This window comes from Meleagris gallopavo, chromosome 13 (genome assembly GCF_905368555.1).
Source record: "Meleagris gallopavo chromosome 13, MGAL_WU_HG_1.1, whole genome shotgun sequence".
NCBI lineage: Eukaryota > Metazoa > Chordata > Aves > Galliformes > Phasianidae > Meleagris > Meleagris gallopavo.
Window position 1 is genome coordinate 11,677,594 of NC_139416.1, and position 12,345 is coordinate 11,689,938.

General features: G+C 35.3%; 1 long non-coding RNA gene across 1 annotated transcript; it reads right to left on the minus strand.

The window, feature by feature from the left end:
• Positions 1–1,790: 1,790 nt before the first annotated feature.
• Positions 1,791–9,227, minus strand: LOC146543497 (uncharacterized). Its single transcript, XR_014886138.1, has 3 exons — positions 9,134–9,227; positions 5,973–6,064; positions 1,791–2,006 (listed from the first exon to the last, which is right to left on the minus strand). It is a non-coding gene; the product is annotated as an uncharacterized LOC146543497 (long non-coding RNA).
• Between the last annotated feature and the right edge of the window lie 3,118 nt (positions 9,228–12,345).

The following is a 12,345-nucleotide window of genomic DNA, read 5'->3' on the forward strand; positions in this document are numbered from 1 at the left end:
TGCATGCCAGACAAGCAAGATGGAAGGAGTGCTCTAATGAGAATTATCCTTGCCACCGAAGTTTGGTCTTAAGGGACTCTGTTTAATCTTCATTTGTTATTTCTGGTGAGGAGCAGTGTGAAACGTGGGTGACGCACACCCAGCTGCATTCCCACCATGTTTCGGCAGCGCTGCAGGAAGATGCTGCCTGCAGCAGAAAGTGCAGCCAGCACTTCTGTCCCTTCTTTCTTTCCCTCTTTGTTCCTTTCTTTCCTGCCCAGCAGGGAAGCCCAGATACTGCTGCCCAGTTAAGCACATAGTAGGCATCCTGCTCCCTTTGGCTTCTAGTATCTGGATCCTCAATAGGTCAATTCCTTTCACTTTTCAAATAACTCCAGATGTCCCATTTTCTCTATTACAATCAATACTGAATATCTTAAAAGCTATTACATATAAACCCATGTTGCATGCACTCATTCAGAATGCAGGACTAAAGAAAGTTATCAGGGCTAGAGACAGGACCAGTCTGACTGTCCAACGAGGTAGATAATTAACTGCAGCAACTTGGCAGTTTCCTATTTATTGTATTTTCATGTGTTTAATCCCTGGGTTATCAGTAAAACATGATCCAGCAGCAGTACAGGTTACATGTTAATGCAGGTATTAGCAGGAGCCTGCCTCCTTGCTTCCAATTTTCTCTATTATAGTAACACCCTGCTTCTGCCTTTTGTTGTGTGGAGGTCATCTGGGGATTTATTCTGGAGTGCTGCTACTTTCAGAAGGTGAGAGCTGTCAGAAGTGAAAATGCAATGATCCCAGCATACCTGAATGCTCCATTTTAAAATGCTGTCAGTATGGGGCCTGCTTAATAATAACATGTAGATCTCTTCAAAAGTAAAGCCTCCTATTTACTTCCATGGAAACTACAACAGAGACAAAGAGCACAATAATACTGTTTGGTAGAGCAAATTTTCAGCTACAAAACTCTTTTTCAACATTAGTTCTGCATTTTCACCAGCGATGAACAAAAGCCTGTTTGCTGTGCTCATAAAAATCTGCACTAATCGCTTCCACCACTCTTGAAATGCATCACTCACTGCCTCATTGTACTCACATCCACTGTTTGGTCTCCTTAAACATTCGGTAAGTGAATGGTGAACCCTCTACTATAAGGTTCGAGATTGCTTTGTGCAGAGTGCCTGAGGGATCACAGATTTTTCTTGCCACACTTAAAATCCACATTTCTTTCCCTTCCCTAATGAATCATCTCTCATTACCCCGTGTTCAGGGTCCTGGTTTCTCTCCACAAGCAGCTCCATAATTTTAAATGAAACTTGGAGGTGAGGGAGGGGAGGAGTCTTCTCTCGAAACAGCGGGGATGGAGGTGGGATAGAGTTTATCTTGAAGAAAGAGAAGGTATTAGAGTATATAAAGAAGTAAGATGTGGACTTGTGATACTAAAAAGGTACAGAGGCCTTATATAAAGAAGTAAACCTCGTGAAATGCTTTTAGTACAAATGCATTTTCAGGTAACTAGTGATAGGACAAGAGGTAATGGCTTTAAGTTGCACCAGGGGAGGTTCAGGTTCGATATCAGGAGAAATTTCTTCTCTGAAAGAGTGTTGAGGTATACATACAAGCTGTGCCGGGAGGTGGTAGAGTCACTATTCCTGAAGATGTTCAAGGAAAGGGTAGATTTGGATACTGAGGGACATGGCTTAGCAGTCATGGTAGTGACAGGTTGATGGTTGGACTAAATTATCTTAGCGGTCTTTTCCAACTTCTATGATTCTACAATTCCTTACCTCTGTCTCCCCTGCAGCCTGAGCTCTTGCAGCAACCATCCTTCACCATCTGCGTCTGGATCCATCCATGCAGAGCCCATGGGACATTCCCAGCAGTGCCTAAAGGATGCTTCATGCCTCCTGTGCCTGCCCTCTGAGGTACTGAGTAAAATGGCAACAGACTAACATGTCAGCCTTGGAAACTTCTAGACGTAGTACTGGCTGCAGGAAATCCATCTGAAACTAACAGATTAGATAGAGAAAAAAGGGAAAAAATAAACACATTATTGGTGAGCTGTAAGTACACTGTGGCATTTCTTGCTGTACCATGTTCATAGAAGTGGGTTTGCCTTTATACAGCTTAATTCTTCTGCTAAATGTGATTTCTCTTTAATAAAAAATGAGTTTAAAAGTTTGAAACTCAAAGCAACCCAAATAAATGAACTTTCTGCTTGAAAAAAATTGTGTATCTTTTTTTATTATTAAATGGCAGTTTCAATATTAACGTGAAAATTTTTCATGAAGTTTTTTGAAATCTTTTTACAGATCATTTTCTCAAATTAATTTCATTTACCAATAATCCTGAAAAAAATGTAGCCAAAAGGCATGACAGCTATATTTTGTATTTTAAAATGAAAACAACTTCCACAAGGAAGTCGGTAGCTCTGTAAGGTAATTGAGTCATCAAGAAACTTCTACAGATATTAAGATACCACTCACCGGGAAACCAGCTATTTCACGTGGTTCATCTTCATCATATATTTTAATAAACTATAGATCACTGTGAAGGAACTAATATGCTGGCCAAAACCAGATAGATTTCAAAAGAAAGATCCAGGACTGGCAGTAATTGAATGATGAACAGCTTGCAATATTAGAGGACAAATAGTAGATATGAACTTGCTACACCAAAGAAACTGCACAAGAGATGAGAGGCAAGCATTGTGCACTTCTGAAAGCAGGAATATTTTGTCACACTGTCACCAGATAAAATTTCTGATGTATAGTTAAATAACCTTTACTTTCATCCCTCCAGTGTAAAAGATGAAAATCTTTTAAGAGCAAGAGTCCCAAAGAAATGTAAATACAGTGTATTCACTACTGACATTTCAAAAGATTTTGCCCCACCAGTGGAGACAGCTATTCTCTATTATCAGGTTTCCTGTCAGTCATGTTGATTAAAGTTGATAAATACTGCAAGCCACTTGGGGTAGGCTAAAGGACACAAAAGAAAAATGTAACTTATTTGAAAAGGAACATATTTCCTGGGAAACGAAAAGCAGGCCGTATTTGTCTGCACCTCACTACTTTAAAAGAAAGCAAATTCCATTGTTAAAAAAAAATAATTTTCCTAGAAGTCTTACATATTTACATACTGTAATTAATGTAATAGTTATTTTCATGAACAAAGCAGTGTGATGTTGAAAAGTTAGCTCAGTTTCAGTGCATGCACAGCCATTATCATGTTTATCAAATGTGGGCAATAAATGACATTTCTCAAGTTTGAGGTCCAGATATCCCCAAGGGAAAATGAGCCTGAGTGCATCTGGAAAACTGGGATGACTTCTCACAAGACTGAGGTCAGTAAGGAAAGCAAACTACATTTGAAAGTATACTACGTGTTTTCTATAAAGATTTAATATGTAAAAAATAAAAGATTGGGTTAATATAAATAGGATCAAATCAGTTACAAGTATTCTGATTGCCACTGCTGCTGCATTATTTTCCAATCTTTCAGGAGTCTTCAGCAAAAGTGGCCATCTGTTTCAGAGTTAATATTAGAAAAGCAATTCTTTATTGCTTGTCATAAAAGCAACTAAAAGTAGAAACACTCTGGCAGGATGTGGTCAGTTGTACAAAAGTGACCTACTACCTCCAGGAAGGAAAATTTATTAAAAAAAATACAACCAAGTAAAAAAAAAAAATAAAAATCTTGCACCTAAAATATTGGGAAAAGCTGGAAGAAAAGCAAATTCTGAATCCACAAGTACTTCAAGTTATGATCTTGTATCAGGCTTCAGTGGAGATATTTACAGCAAAGTAGAAGAAAATGTGAATGTCCAGAAGCAACAATGATAAACCACAAAATATATTCCATGAAAACTATATTCCCTGCAATGGTGATTTTTCCAGAAGAATATTTTTATAACTTGACTGAATATTGTATTATATGAGTAGAAAAGATAGTAGAATCCAAGTTCGACTACTTTGAGAAAGAAACACTTGAGAGAAAGCTGAAATTCACTGTATGAAAGAAGGAATGAAACTCTTGGTAATTGAATTTAATTTTCTATTTAAGAAAAAAATCTTATGTTTAAAATAAATGATTAATGAAATTCATTATGTGGCTATAAAAGTATTTGATGACCGACACATTTTTGGCTAATAGCATGAACTCAACTGCCAGCAGAATATATTCTTTTAAACTCTTAGGGATTTTTAAAAAGGCCTGCAGGGCCTTAAAAACCTAAAATGATGTGGGTTTGGAAATTCTGAACTTAACCCAGCTTGCAGCAATATTTTAAGAACATTATATATGCATTTACATTTCTGAGTGTATTGTTTGGATATATATTTTTTCTACAGCAGCTAGAATAGTTGAAAATTTAATGCAATAAAACTACATTACATTTCTGAGAAGTTATAAAAGGAAGAAATCTAGTCCCACTCCTGTGCTTCTTTGGAGTAAAGTTGAAGTTGTTTTTTATAATCAGATTCTTTTTGAAGTGCACATGGTGCTCAAATGAATGCATATATTTAAGAATCTCCTTTTCTGCCGCTGCAGAAATCTAGCTGAGATAATGAATATACCTTTTACAGCAATTTCAATACAGCTACCTTGGGTCTCCTTATTTGTTCAGATGCTTATCCATCACAAAATCACACTCCATAGAATCAGATTAAAAACCCTGACGAGAATTCTACACATGTGGCAAACTATGCCATTATAATTAATTCAGTCAGAAAACCATTATATGTTAACAGAGAAGAAGACTCTTAAATTCTGGCATTTTCCTCAGGCTTTAAAGAATTCTCAATGAAGAAATATTCTACGATACAGCAATATGAAAACAGTCGATATCTTATTTTGCACTGACTTGTCTTTATTCCTGTTTAAAAATAATGGTACATGTTCTTCATACAGTAGTCTATAGTTTTTATAGTTTCCATATCACAATTTAGTCTATTGGGTGCAAAGAGAAACACGTGATGACTATCATGATCTAGAAACAATGGCACCCCTCTAGAGGTTTTTGATGAAGCAAAGGGGATGACCCTATTACTCATTATATCAATAGATACCATAGCAGGAAAATAATTTCTAGATTAATTAACCTAGATTATCCCTTTTAAAATACTAACGAATGGGAACTATATTAGCAAGACATTATTTGCCCAGGATCTATTGTACTAGCTCGTTTATAGCAGAAGCTGGTAGTTTGCACAAGTCTTGACCCTTTACTGTTTCTTTAGAAATTCATTTTGCAATAAAAATGCAGATTTTTTTTTTTTTTACTAAATTATAAAACAGAAAAAAAAAAAATAAAAAAAAATCCAGTGGTATAAGCTACTACTCTACCAAAATAGCTCAAGCCGTTCATATCATAGAAGTAATATGAAGAGCACCTTGAGTGTTCAGAAGCAATTATGACAGTGATAACTGCAGATGAAATGAAGCAAAATGTGAAAAATTTATCTTCATGTACACTTTTCTACGTAACAGAATGGCCTCCATTTATCTTACTTCTTTTTCATTAGACTGATTAGTTAACTGGCTTCAGAAGCAAAATATGAATGAGCTGACAAATTGTTCCCTTTGACTTTTGCACAGTCCAAGAGTAAATATCAGATTTAACATGCAAGCATTTAAAATAGCTGATCTGGCTACAAGTTAAGATGTGAATATATTAACCCAAATGTGTTATCAGTACATACATGAGAACTTTGCCGCTAACATGCACTAAAAGGATAAACAAGTAGCACCACCTTAATTTTACCATATTTATGATCCTACTGAATTCATAGATAGGAAAAGACAGGAATCTACTTAATCAACATGAGAAAAAAGTCTTACTGAAGGAAAAAAAAAAAAAGAAAAAAAGGACTCACAGTGCAGGACATACCTGATGTGATAGAAATCAAATGCTTGTGTATTATTCACCCTTCCCCCCAGTTAACTACAATCAGTAACTGGGATTTTCACAATACCTGATTTAATTTGCCTTCATTTTAAGAATTATTTGCCTTCATTTTAAGAACAATCTCTGCGAGGACTCCAAGTGCAAGTCTACTAGTCTTATCTGTGGACACAAAAGATAAAACAAATCCTTATTATGTCAGTGGAAAAATAAATGCCATTTCCTCATACTGAGAACTGGCAAGCAGCAGCTGTGTCATTTAACACAAGAATCATTAGAAAAAAATCACTAGGTTTTGACCCAGCTTGGTTTTAAGGATGTGTATACTTCATGACTACTTTAATGGTAGTTAAATTTCTGTGTGACTAATTTTGAGACATCTGGGAAGACCTCACCAGGTAGACTTTTTAGCTCTTTGGAGTTTTTACAAATTGTCTCCAATGCAAATACAAAGACATTATAAATCCCTCCTGTCTTAAGACAATTTTTTTCCATCTGTATTATGTTATATATAACAACAGTCTATCATATTTCTTTTAGTTTTTTTGTATGTGTTTCAGACATGCAGAATTGTGCTTTGTATTATACATCAAAACATTTTAACATAGATTTTGACCACAATTTTCAACCTTCTCTTTGGCCAATTGAGCAACAGAGATGAATGCCCCCTGCATGCAGCCTTTGGCAGATATGAACCCTTTGGTTTGGCATTGTCTTATAATTTCAGTAGCCTTTCTAACACACCCTAATTGTGTTTGGCAGAATCTCATGATAGATTTTATTAGCATATGTTCTGTATGTCTAGGTACTTGGTGATCTCATCCTTCATTTAGCAATCATAGCATCTGAACTACCAAGGAGTTAAGCCTTCTAAGACTCTTTTCTTGGCTTGCTAAGAATCTTTTAAAAAAGGTTTTGGTTGCAACCCTATTCCTTCAATCCCTCATGCATTGTCAAAAAAGCTATTAAAAATCTGTTACTGTTATAGAAATCTACAGGCTATCCTGGAATGCTCTAGAGCTCTGCCTTGAATTTAACGTACAAAAGATGCGTTCCAGTCTGATTGCTCCAGTCTGTGGTTTTCTGTATCATAAACTGAAAATTCTGTTTCTGTTTTCAGCATTATAATCTTAACTCCCCCATGAACACTGGAAACTGGGCTGACTATATAGATATTTTCCAGGCCTGTTTTCATTTCCTTTCACTGCATCTCGCTTGTCCAACATCTTCTATTTCTGATCTCCTGCTATTTTAATTCCCTTCCCTCAAATTCCTTTTCCTGACATTTTTACTGTCTATAATTTGATATTAAAAAACAAAACCAAAAAACCCAACCTCACAACCTCTTGTATGGTTTGACTCTTAATATAAGTGTACAATTCTCTCCTCTGCTGCTCAGAGAGAATCGCATGAAGGCTGGAGGCTGCCCGGCCAGCATGAGGAGAGGAGGCAAACACAGTTCTGCTCATATTCCTGCAGGTGAACTCTGGAATAAGGTTTCATATCCTTCTGACTTTGCACACGTGTCCTGAGGATCTTGTTCATAAATTTTTTGAGAACTTTTTTTCTTTCTTTTTTTTTTTTTTTTTTAATATATTTTAGGTTTTATACTGTTTAGCACCATGATCTCAGCTGGGGCCTATACATGTTACTGGGTTGCAGCATTTAGGGAGCTATGCTATCAAGCTCCGCTCCACCACTAAATGGGGACAGATTTTTCATGAATGAAATCCAGTTTGAAAATATTTGTACAACATAACCTCTGGAACAAGCTCAAAAGAAAACTGCTCCAACAAATATGCACGCACAAGTGTTCAAGATGCATTTTCCTCATCCTCACCCTTCCTTCTATTTTAAAGAGGGGTTGCCTTTATGCTGATCAGCTTTTGCTTCTTCTGAAGCCTACAACACAGTTATCATCTGGTCAGATTGTGGGCTGAGTGGTGCACACTAGAGTCCCGTGGTGTCCTGAATTCAGCTTCCTGCCTTACCAAATACCACTGCAGCTGCACTCAGGAGGGCAAGAAGTTCTCTGCCTATAAAAATGGCTGTTGCTTGGAGTCATCACATGGCAACATCCTACCACCAAGAGATAATAAAAACACCCAGACAGCACGGATAAAAACCAACTTCATTCACATTTGCTCTTTCTCTTCTATTTCTCAGTATGAGTGAAGTTATTGGGAACCATCAATTGGTTGCAAGCAGCAGCAAATTAATAGAGTCTTTGTAATATAATATGCCACCTAGAAAATAAGCAGTGAAGAATGTCAACCCTTCTAACATATATGTGTTGGTCCTACACTTGGCCCTATTTCTTCACAACTATAGGAAACAGCAAAAAAGTTTTCCAGCACACATTGACATTTTTCACAAATAGTATGTTACATTTTATATTAGTACAGCTGGTATGTACCTTGATAATGATACCACTTGAGAGCTGTACTTCATTCACTCAGGTTCATATTTAATAGGCATCAGAGAAATTTTATGGTATAATTCAATAGATTACCACACCAACTGAAATTACTAACGTTAGAAATTAACTACACCTTTATAGCAGAGACACTCGGGATAAAAAAATGAAGCAAAATACAATGTACTGAAGAGACATAAATTTCATGTTTACTAAGAATCTGTGTGAATAATGTGTTTAATATACTCTTATATTCATCTAAAATGAGAGCAAACAAAGTAATACATTTTCTACAGAGGCTTAACATAATCATTTCCTTGAGAATGCTAAATTTATCTTTAACCTGTTTTCTCCAATTATACTCATTGATGTGTAATGGAAAAAAAGAACAACCCTCAGAATTAGCTTTTACAGCATCTTTGTGGTCCCAAGCCAAAAAAACAAGGCAGGATGCTTTCCTGCTTTATTCTCAAATAAAAAGAAAACACTACCACCGCTGTATAGAATGAACACTTTAAATATGAATGTGTTTGTCAAGAGCTGGAAAGACAGTGTTGAAATGCTGCCAATTTCTGTGACAAATGCTGTTATCAGGAATGTATGGGAATTAACAAAGCAGAATAAAGCTTTAATATGCTGATTATCTTGCTTCTTTCCTGAGCTAGTAAAACCTAGGCTATTTTATAATGTACAGCCACACTAAAACCCTCAAGTTTACTGTAAAAGCGCAAGTAGATGCCCTGTGGCTACCCAGCTACCCTGAGATTTCAAGAATGAGGAAAACCTCTTCTTGACAAATCTCTTCTGCAACTTACTGTGATTGTACCTCCAACTCCAGTTCCAACAGCCCTCCAGGTTCTCTCCAGTGCCTGCCTCCAGGTGAAACTTTTCCTTACTCCTGCAAACACTAGAAAAAGAGCAGACAGAGAAAAAAATCTATCAACTTGATTTCCAGGAGAACAGCAGTACAAAAGAAGAATCTAAATATGGTAAACTTAGTATCAGGTCTTCCCAAAAAATGAAGAAGTGCAATCTTGTGGAAAATATAGTTAACACTACATGTAAACAACCTTGTCTAAAGTGTTCTACAGTCAAACAAATACACATGCACAAAAAGGATTTGAAGGTATGTCACAGAGTGAAGACAGTTTTGTTAGGTGAGTCTTCAGAATACATCAGTATTACATGGCAGTAGGTGGACTGAGGTGCCTCTCAAACACTCAGTTCTCAGCCACAGCTGAAAACTTTGTTGTCATATCACCAAGGTTAATAATTAGTGTCTTTTTTAAGAACTTCCACTACTAACCTTCTACATCTATCTTTCCCCCATTCTGGTAGTAGAACAGAACAAGGATGGAACATTTTTAAAATTAATTAAAGCCTGTCCTTCTAATGAGTAAGCTTGAAAACAAATGAAAGGATGGAATTATGCCTTATGCTTTTAGAGGAGAAGATGGTCAACATTAAAGTAATGCCCCACTGAAAAAGTTATTTTCTTTTTAATTTCTTCCATCTCAGCTGTAATTCAAAGTCTACAAAAGATCACTTGGTCATAAAGAAATGTTGAAGTTTGCTGTACTAAGAAAATATGATAATCTACTCGAGAGAAACTTTTAAGATAACAAAGTAATTATTTTAGGAATTTTCACATCTATGTAGTCTTCTGTGCACATCTTCTCTGCAAGAATAGAGTTTTCCAAATAAAAACTTGTTCAAATATTCTTAGTGAATCTCTGCTAATAGGAATTAATTCAAGTAAGCCTGCATCTTATTGTCTCTTGATGTCTCATAATTCAATACAATGCCTTATTGTATTGAATGTATGCTCTAGAATAGAGACTATGGTTTGCAGAAAAGAAAATATCCATATATAGGAATTGTAGCTGTATGGATATTTTTGCACATAAGGAAAAAAATCTTCCCAAGTAACCAAATTTGGAGGTCTAGCTGTTTAATGCATTCTTTAAAAGGAACATAAAAATTTAGCAGCATGCTTTTCAAAATGTATGCAGACCAAAGATTGAAAAGAAAACTATCCTCTAGGAATGGCATAATGCTTTTCTTATTTTGTTAACATTGGGACAACAAATAGCTATAGAAAAAGCTTTGATCAAGTATTTTACAGCAAAATGCCTGTTAATGATTCTAGAAAAAGCACATCTGTTGCAAATTAAAATAAAATTGTTTATCTATAATACTTGTAATTCAAAAGAAAACAAAAATCAGAAAGCAGTTCAGATCATTTTTCTATTTTGCTTAATGTGTTTTATCAATCAGCATACGCTATGCTGGTAGCCTGGCACAAAACAAGGGCTCTCAGTTATGAAAGTCACACAAATAACTAATACACCATAATACTGCACGATATTCTCCTGCAATACAGAGTTATCTTGAAGCATCAAGACTTAAAACACTTAATTTTACCACTCTTATCAACCAGAATAAAAAAGTCTATCTCAAATTAATTAACATTAGCGATGATAATAAAAATTCAAAAATGTTTACTTCTGATAAAAAAGAAAGTTGCCATTGAATATCTGTGTCAGAGTTGAACAGCATTTCTCAGGTTTTACTAAAATGTACTCTTAATCATGAGGATCTACTCTTTATCTCATACTGCCCAGCAGACTTGTGGTCAATAATTTCTAGCTAATGTGTGGTTTTGTTGATCTATGTAACACAGAGCTTCATTATATTTTAAGTATGATATGGTCTGAATCTAGAGTATTATTCCTTCAAGAGTATGTAATTATGAAGAATGATTAAATTGATTTTTAATTTCTTACAAAAGTTATAAAATCAACAAGCATAAAAAAGATATTACACCAGCATCCTTTCTTTGTAAGATCTGCCTTTTCTATTTTCACCCAGTACAAATCTACATGTACACAGAAACGTTATTTTGTTCCTAGATTAAAAAGTACTTTTATTAAGAGATGAGTATTTTATGAATGCTTGAACTCCATTACATACTATTTGTATGAAATATAATCATTGCTGAACAAAAATTCCCCAGACTCTTATGCAGCTGATTTACTTTTTTAAAACAGTGTGTCAACAGATTCAGATGAACAGAACTTTCTTATCACCATTGGCAGACTTTCATTCACACACAAGATAAGAAAAAAGGAACTATATTATAATTGTGTCAAATTGTATTTTATACTAACTCATCCTCCTCATTCTATTCATTCTGTTGCCAAGTTAAAAAAAAATAAAATAAAATAAAAATCTCTATTGTGCTGTTCCGATCTTTCAGCTCAGTTTGTTAAAAAAAAAAAAAAGTGATGCAATAGCAAATGAAGGATTAATTTGCCATTGCCTGATTAGCTCCAAAATCATCTGCATAAAATATAATTCAGATCTATTGGGCTGCTCCGAAACTAATTTTATTTTATTTTATTTATTTTATTATGTTTGCTCACAACATCAGAGGCAGATATTGTTGCTGTGGCAGTAGAAGATGACCCATACCACCGATATTCCATTATATTTTGTTTTCATGTGAGAGATGCCACTGAGGGGCAGTCTGACAGAATGGTGTCTGACGTGGATGCATATGAAACAAGGGGATAGAATTCCTCATAGTAAATCTGAATAATGTGTTTTATGTTCAAAAAATTTTAACATGATTTTAGATCTTGCTTCCCAAAATAGGAATACATGGAATTTTTAAAGTAGATTTTAAAGCCAAGAGTTTTGTAAATGCAGTCATTATGATATGGATTATTTTTCTACCTCGTTTTTATACACAGCTAGAACTTTAAACAGCTTTATGAATACTGACCACATAGATATTGGTTGAAGGAGCGAGAGCTATCTTGTGTTCAGACTAAGACTGTAAATATGGTGCACACAGTGCTTCAGGTATCCCAAAAGACTACTTCCTCATTCCAGTTTTTCCAGCATTAATTGTCAGTATTAAGCAAGTTTTCCAAGCTTCTGGCTTGTTTCAAGCTTATTTCACCAGTCCAGAAAGCCTCCTAGGAAAGCCTTCCTTAGGAAGTCCCTAAGGAAATAAATAAAA